This window comes from Scomber scombrus, chromosome 20, assembly GCF_963691925.1.
Source record: "Scomber scombrus chromosome 20, fScoSco1.1, whole genome shotgun sequence".
Classification (NCBI taxonomy): Eukaryota; Metazoa; Chordata; class Actinopteri; order Scombriformes; family Scombridae; genus Scomber; species Scomber scombrus.
In genome coordinates, this window is record NC_084989.1 from 6070433 (window position 1) to 6079257 (window position 8825).

The following is an 8825-nucleotide window of genomic DNA, read 5'->3' on the forward strand; positions in this document are numbered from 1 at the left end:
AAGTTTGAGCCAAACTGCTCCTGTAACTAGGTGTGCAGTTACTAGCAGCTAGCCAGACAGTGAATGGAGGTTCAACCCGGACTCATAACAAAGGACGCTGCCTTCCTGATATCTGGGCAGAGAGAAGGTTCTTTCTTCTTCCTTCTGGACCTTCTTCTTGTTTACATTCTCGTGCTTTCAGTGATGCATTTTGGTTCAACTGAATTTCTTTTTGCTTTGTCTTTCTCTGTGAAAACAAACTGAACCAATGAAAAAATACAACAGGTTAACCAACTCATCCACATCAGACCAGAGCGAACCATCTACAGGACTGACCACCACAATGGAACTGTTTGAGCTTTCGTTTGTGACTGGAGTGAGACCCGCTTCATCTGAAGGGACTCAGTGAGGTTGTTTTGATCCAAGCATGACTACTGTGATCAGACCTGCCCAAGTGAATCATACCATGGATGAAAACAAATAAGTCAGAATAAACAAAAACCCCTTAATTTATACCTTTACTTTAAAGTCTGAAAATGACCAAATTATATTTAAATCAGAAACTCTGACATAAAAGGCAAAGTAAACAGAATGAGAAATCTTGGGACATTAAGGTAACACTGATCATGTAATTAGGGCCTGACCGATACTACATTTTCAGGGCCGATGCCGATACCGATAAAAGAGTAAAAAAAATGTGATATTGATATATCGGCCGATAATCTTACATACAGTTTACAAACTTTATCGTATAAAATGATATCAGTGCACTGAAACAGTAAACTACACTGGGAATTTAATAATGATAGATTCCTATAAATAATAAAACACATAACAAAAAATGTGTGTATGTGTGCGTATATATGGCGATACCGATATATCTGTGATAGGCCAATAACGGCAGATGATATTGGCTGACTGATATATCGGTCTGTTCAAGTCTGGCCGGCTAAGCACATATTGTTCTCCATCCCTCATTTCTAACACATCTCTACTGATGATGAAATCAATGCCCAAAAATCTAAAAAAAAAAGACTACAAAAATGTGACTACACATTTGATGCCAGCTCTCAGTACTTGATGTTTGATGCTGGGTACAACAGACATTTTTTGTTTGCTACCAACAAAGTGCAAAGTTTGATATCTAGCTTTGACTATCAGTTTTGAACAAGAATGTCCATTTCCTTGATTGTAGCCCTCTTATTTTAAGTGTTAATGAAAGATAAGCTACTGTTCATGTTAGTGAATGAAGCCACACTTCCAAACACAAACTCTTTAATACCCTTCAGCTGAGTCGTGCTGTGAGAAAAAGCACATAAACATTTCTCTTCTTTCCCTTTCACAGACCAGCCTGTCACAATAATAAACACAGTACGACAGATCTCGCCACCCGCAACAGTCCACTACTATTACTACCAACATAAAATGTTTGGCCTTATTTTCCCAGCAGACCTTGGCAAGCAGGGGGTCAGATTTAACTACGCCATTCCTCGCTGTGTTTCAGAGGCTGTTTTTAGAAGCAGAAGCCCCCCCACCTCCCCCTCTAGAAAAGGCCAGAGACTGCATTTGAGCTCAAAAGTGGGAAGAAAGAGTGAAGTAGGAGGATAAAAGAGGCAAAAAGTGTTGGCTATGTGAAGCTTTGGAGGTTGCGCACCAAAAACCAAAAGTAAGGCCCACCCCGCAATCTAGCTGCAAAAATAGAAAAATTGGTGCAAAAAATGAGTTTCAGAGGAATGGAATTGAACAAACGCCGGAAAGAAAGTTATTGTACCACACAGAAAAGGCTCGACTTGAATTTTTGCTCAAACTGGACCTCAAATTTCCAAAAAGGCTTAAGAAACCTTGAGAATGTAGGAAAGACTGCAGAGGTTTGTGCTTGCTGGTCAGGCATGTGATTTGCTGCCTACATAACCCAATCATAGATCACACTGTCTACCCGGCGCTCAACAGCCTGGATGGTGTGGTTGGTTTGGTGTGATGTATGTGTGTGTGTGTGTGGTGTGTGTGGTGTGTGTGTGTGTGTGTGTGTGTGTGTGTGTGTGTGTGTGTGTGTGTGTGTGGGTGTGGGTGTGTGTGTGTGGTGGAGGTAAATGGCTATAACAGGCGATTATTTGTACCACTTTACGCCTCCGAGACTGAGATTTCCCCTTTCGGTGCAAAGCATGTGTCGCGGTGGGCAATCGCACACATTCATCACTTCGGTCCCACAGGAGCAGAGCAAACACACACACACACACACACACAGGAAGCGTCACATATTCAGAAAAAGAGGTCTGGGTGTGGCTCTCTGTGTGCAGTGAGGAGTCTTGTAAATCAGGTGGTAGACCGGCCCCTGCAGCAGCAGCTGTTCCCCCCCGGGGCCCTGAGGTCACATCCATATAGCTGGTGGCTACTGGCTACTGTCTTTCAACTCCACCACTCCCCCCCCCATCCTTCCATCCTCCCCTGCCCCCCACTGTCCTACATTTACCCTCCTCCTCAATTAGCCCTCCTCCGCCCATCTCCTTCACGACATCCCCTCCTTCACTCCGTCCTCGCCTCCCTCTCCCCCCCACCCGCCCGCCTTTCCTGCCACCACTTCCCTGATTAAACTGAGCGCTTTACCGTGGAGTCAGCGCGCTCAGCTGCATTTGCGAGGCCTTCATCCTAGTCCACGCTATCCTTCAAGATGAAATGTCAGATCTCTGCTTGATCCAATCAGTGGCTGCCGTGCCGCCTGTCAATCATGCACCGCACGGGAGGGAAAAACAAGCAGGAAAATGTGTATCTACATGTCAGAAAGCTACTGTGTGTAGTCTGATGTCTGTGTCCTCTGCAGTAAGTCAACATAACAGCGCCTGTGTTCTCCTGTTGGGATCCGAGTGTGATACACAGATTTATCTCTTCCTGTCTCTCGGGGGCCTCACCGAGTCAAGCTTTCAACAGATGCAGATTGTCAGCATCTCCTTTTAAGTGATCCCTGAGTAATTTGAAGAGATCATGTGAGATGACTTGTTGAGGCTCTTTCATATGACCGTCCACATTAGTGGGAAGAAGAGCAACAACAGCCTGTTGCATCTGATCCACAAACCATGAATGACTGCTGTAGCTACTGTAGATCACAATACCCACTGAGTAGATTTGGTTTATCAATCATACTGTCATACTGAGATGATCACATCACACTCACACATTCACACATAGACACTTATGAGACTAAACTACATCCAATCACATTCTGAAAGACAATATCAAAGCTTTCACCTATTAAAATGAATACTATAGAGCTGTTTTAGTGATATTTCACCATGTAAAACACCATACACTACATTATGTTTACTATTAACACATGTTGGACAGCTGTAGACAACTATCAACCCTTATAGGACATTGAAATTACACTAAAACAGATAGAAATTACCTGTAATGCAGTGACATCACTCTAAAGTTAGTATTGAGAGCTTCAAACATGCAAGTTCAAACATACAGCAATAAAAAGAGTCTTTGTTGCACTGGGACAGAGGAAGACAACATGTAGAGATGAAGGATCTTGTTTACCTTGGCGCTGTGGTGTTATTTCCGAGGCAGCATAAAGCAGTAAAGCTCGCTTTCCTCTACAGATCCAGGGATCCAAGGGATGATCCTCTGCGCTGCCCTGCTGGCACCAGGGGCCACTTTCTCCTTCCTCCCGAAAAGTCACCGCTGATTTCCCCCGCTGCTCATTCCTCTCCTCACAGGAAAACGTGTGCAGTTTATACTGAAGCCAAACGGGGGAGCAGCTCGACGGCTGGGAGGAAAAAAAACAAGCAGCGTCCCTACAGCGCCTGTGTGGAGCCCGTCTCCTCGGTGTGTTACAGGGGGTAAAGCTGAGAGGCAAACCCGCAGAGCTCTGCTCCTCCTGCCCGAAGCACACTGACGTCAATGCGCACAGCGTAACATGAGACGTTTCCGGTTATGATTTTAAAAATAAAAGGCAAACTAACACGCTAGTAGTTTGAAAACTCTCACTGGATTTGATTCTATTACAAGCATGTGCAAGCTTATATTTATATTGGAAATAATATTTACATGTAGACATATTAGGCTATAAAATAATAGGCTATAGGCTGTAAACCTACTACATATACATATGTATATGTATGTATGTAAGCACAGTACATATACGAGCGTGTGTGTGTGTGTCTGTGTGTGTGTGTGTGTGTGTGTGTGTGTGTGTGTGTGTGTGTGTGTGTGTGTGAGTATATTTGACCTACTTTGGTACAACAGTTATGTCAGAGTAACAGCCAAAACACACAGGATACACACAGGAAAGCTTTAGTGTTCCCACCATACTATCACAACAGTGGCACAATTATTCAGTCATGCACATAATAGCGGGACAGCCATTCTTCTTTCTTTCATTCTTTCTCTATCTCTATCTCTATCTCTCTTTCTCTCTCTCTCTCTCTCTCTCTCTCTCTCTCTCTCTCTCTCTCTCTCTCTCTCTCTCTCTCTCTCTCTCTCTATCTCTCTCGCCCTACCGTCCTCTCCCTCTCTCTCTCCCTCTCTCCCTCTCTCTCTCTCTCTCTCTCTCTCACACACACACACACAGACACACACACACACATTGTTCTAACTCATTTTTGGGAACATGACATAGGATAGATTGACATTAATTTCCTGGAGACGTATCCTAACCCTGACCATTACCACTATTTGACTTACCCTAAACTTAACCCTAACCTTAACCTAACTCTAACTGTAACCACTGACACAGAAATCAGTGTTTTACCAAATTTGGCACTGGACAGGCCCTTCCTGAATTAACTGATCTTAAGTATGAAATTTGTCCCTGAAAGTTGCTTATGATAATCCGCCACCACACCCTCACACACACACACACACACACACACACACACACACACACACACACACACACACACACACACACACACACACACACACACTATATGGCTGGAAAGATTAATTAATTAAAAAAAAAAATTCAGCTACTTTTGTTTTGAAGGCACTTACTTCTGTTTTCCTGTTGTATTTTAGCTGACTTAGCAGCTCCAGTCTGGCCCTCCTGCTTACGTCACTGTTAGAGAACAAACCCACTCACCTAATTGCCTATTTATACAGATGATGCCAACATGTCTCTTCAATGTCATTCTTCTTCATCATCATCATCATGATCGTTGTATTGCACAATCATTACTTATTACACAAAAAAACAAAAGGTTATTGCAGAAATAATTCATCCTGAGGTGTATGATTGTGTTCTGTGTGAATACAGTCTAGATCAATCCATGTTACAAATACAAAAGATAAAAAGAAGGTACATTGAATAGTGGTATCTAAAAAACCTATTAAATGCATAGTAATCACAAAAAATAAACAAATGAATAAATAGCAGTACTGTGTAAGTGGATGTCACACAAAGTATTTCAAGCCACTGCAAAGCTTTGGATCAGTTTCAGTGAAAATAATCAGCACAGCCATCTATTTATTTGCTTTAAACTTAGTGGAAAGATACTTCTGTCCCAGCACTGGGGACATAGGGAAAAATGTTAAAGAAAACAAACTATCAAGTCCGGAAGATCCTTGAATCCTGTTTAGTCTCCAGGGAATGTTTACCAGGGAATGCAGCTTTTAAAAAAAAAAAAATGTCCTTGTGACCTCTTGAGATGAGTGGAAAGTTGAATGTGCGTTAAGCCCACAGATACTATAATGTTTTTCACATGTAGTTCATGAATCTGGCATTAGATGCACAGACAGAAATGTATAGTTTCTGGTGACAAGTACACTTTCTTTTTTCTATAAGAGTCCAGAGTAGAATTTATCAGGACTCACAATAGGGGTCGCATCCATCTAGATGTCTCTGATATGAATCATACTCAAGAAGAAAGAACAACAGCATTATAAGGTTGTGAATCATACCGAAGAGAGAGCACAAAATGACCAGAAAAAGAAAAGAGATTTGTTTAGACTCAGAAACAGGAAGTGGAAGTGATGAAGATGAAGAATGTCAACTATTTGATGTCTGCTGTTTGAGGAGATACGGAGAACAGCAAAGGCTCAGACAGACTATATGTGACCCAGATGGATTCGACGTCATGGAAATTGACTTATATGATTAAGTGTTGTCTGGGTTCAACATCTGATTTCCTCTGAATAAAAAGGTTCAGGCTGTTAAAAAAAGAGAGAGCAATTTATCATGTTATTTTTAAAGAAAAAGAAAAAGAAACCAAGAGTTTTTTATTGGTTTGTTTTGATCCCACTATGTTCAATGGTGACTGGAACATCCCATTTATAGATATAAACCATTATTATGTCTTTTTCTTAGGATTATAAGGATTTTCAAGAGATACAGCATAAATTAAATGTTGATGCATCCATAGATTCTGGAGCCTCCTTGTGGTCTGTTTTGGTCAATGCAAGGAAACAAGGACCAAGCACTAAGGACTAAGCAGCTTTTTACTATGTAACTAGTCAATTTCATTAGGTCATCATTTCTATATTGAATGTGCTTGCTGAAGGACTTGCTGCCATTTTTGTGAATAATATCTCTGGTATATAACTAGAATGATATGATGATGACAAGGACCAAAAGAAAAGACCACATTACACCATAACATCCTTTCACTGGTTTCTGTCAGTTTTCATATCGATTTCAAATTATTTTACTACTTTATGAGGCACTTTGTTGTCTTTTTTTGACATGTTTGCAATGTATGAACCAGGAAGGCCCCACAGGAGCTCTGGCACAAGTCTTTTATGAATGGATGAGGATGTGCAGGACGAAACCTTTTTAAACTTACAATATACCTCTTTAGCCTGGCCTTTGAGTATAATTTTCAATGGTTATTATGTAATTTTTATTTAATCCTTTATTGGATTATGTTAATCTTGTTGTAAATATTTGTATATCATTTATTTTTAATGTCTTTTATCTGTTTTATTGGTTTATAATTTCCAGTGGTCTCAAACTGATCTTGTATATTTGTATTGTCTTCGATTGTCAGTCACCCGCAAAGACTTTGAATTGCTGTATAATAGGAGCTATACAAATACAATTTGATTGATACATTGCATATTGTATGAGAACATTATTTAGCAAACTATGTGCCCTGTATTTCAAAATATGATTTGAACTTAATTGGTTGTGTAGAACCAGCCGTAAAAACAATCTTTCAATAGAATGCCCATGAGGCATTTGTACTGGTTTAAAAATAAACACACACACACAAAAAAATTGTGACTCTACTGTGCCATCTAGTGGAAAATAGGAAATCTACAGTTACAGTTTGATTACTGTTTTCTAGGACAAACACAATCTTTTTTTCTTTTTTTTTTTTTTTTAAATCTGCTAAGCAAATTCACTTCATATGAAGAGAAAGTGGTCATACACCACTGACAGTAACTCAGGAGTCTATTAAAAACTGTACTATTTGACTTGACTTCCATTATACATGTTCCACATGTTATATGTGGCTGCTACTATAGTTCACTTCAAAGGACAGGTTCATCATTTTTCAAATCTGTCTTTAAACGACAGTCCAGAGCCCAAATGAGCACTGGAGCATGTTTTTCTTTGCTGCAATCATTCCACCTGTTCAAAGTGACAAATGGAAGATCCCTTCATAGTGTACTTACAGTGTAAGTGATGAGGGCCAAAATCCACAGTCCTCCTTCTGTGCAAAAATGTATCTAAAAGTTGATTTGAAGCTAATATGAAGCTTCAGCTGTTCAAATGAGTCAAATCAGGTAGATATCGTTCAATATTACAGCCTTTTTAGTGCCTAAGTCCCTCTTTTTATTACTATACTTCCACCACAGCTCAACAGGGAAACACAAAGAGGGAATTAAAAGACAGTAAATGTGTCAGATATCCACTTGATATGACTAACCCAGACTGCTGAAGCCTCATATAAGCTTCACATCTACCTTTAAATGCAACACCATTACTTACATTGAAGGCACATTTGTTGTTTTACATACCTGAAAAATTGTGAACCGCTCCTTTAAGTTGCAATTCCACAAGAAATATTCTACACAAAGAAATGATCGATGACGCTTTGTTGCTTGACTGATTAATGAATGCTTGGTACTGTTCTGCAAGATCATTGTTTTGAGTGGGTTTAAGACAGATAAAAAATGATCCAGTGCGGCTGCTGTGTTGCAAAATCTCTTTTAGTTAATTGTGTGTGAAGGATATGAAGCCAAATGATGTTAGGAGTCTAATTTGCTTGTTTATGATTATGGGGACTAAGCATTGCTGCTATTTATCTAAGAAGTGTTAATGCTTAAACACATTCATCAACATCCTGAGCTTCTGTCTCACATATTTAAACTGCATGGAATATAACTGAAACTATAAATAAACTGATTTCCATTCATATTGTCCTATTTAGACTTTCAATGTCCTGCCAAAGTAATACACCAACACTTTAGGATGTGGTTTTACCTCCTCAGAGAAGCAAAAAAAAATCAGTGAAAATGAAGACTGAGCCTAATTTCAGCTAATGATAGGCCAACATGAAAACCAGCTCGCTGAACGAGTGCAGCTCACATCAGCTTCTCATTAGTGGTCAGCACCCGCCCTTCGCTCTATGCCATTATTTTTACCGCTGTTTACCACTCCAATAGGTGGAGAGTCCTCACTTCAGAGGCTTCACTGGAGTTGTTTCCATCTGCTTGGAGATCTGGGCATAAATATTCACCATTTATTACTGACTGAGTGGCTCAGCAGCTTCATTAGTTGCTTTTTCTCTCTTCGGTTAAGATTACCAAAGCAGCCTTATTGAACTGTGATTGATAAATAACCAAACCTTGAATAAATGATCAATCCCTCATGTGAAGACGCTTTTTATTTGTATCTTTGGAAA

General features: G+C 40.1%; 1 protein-coding gene across 1 annotated transcript in view; it reads right to left on the minus strand.

Moving 5' to 3' along the window:
• The window catches only part of itgb1a (integrin, beta 1a), a 29955-nt gene extending 26150 nt beyond the window's left edge, over positions 1-3805 (minus strand). Inside the window, exon 1 of the mRNA XM_062441753.1 lies at positions 3517-3805. The gene's annotated coding sequence lies outside the window, so the exon portion shown is untranslated. The remainder of the gene's footprint in view (positions 1-3516) is intronic.
• Positions 3806-8825: the final 5020 nt, after the last annotated feature.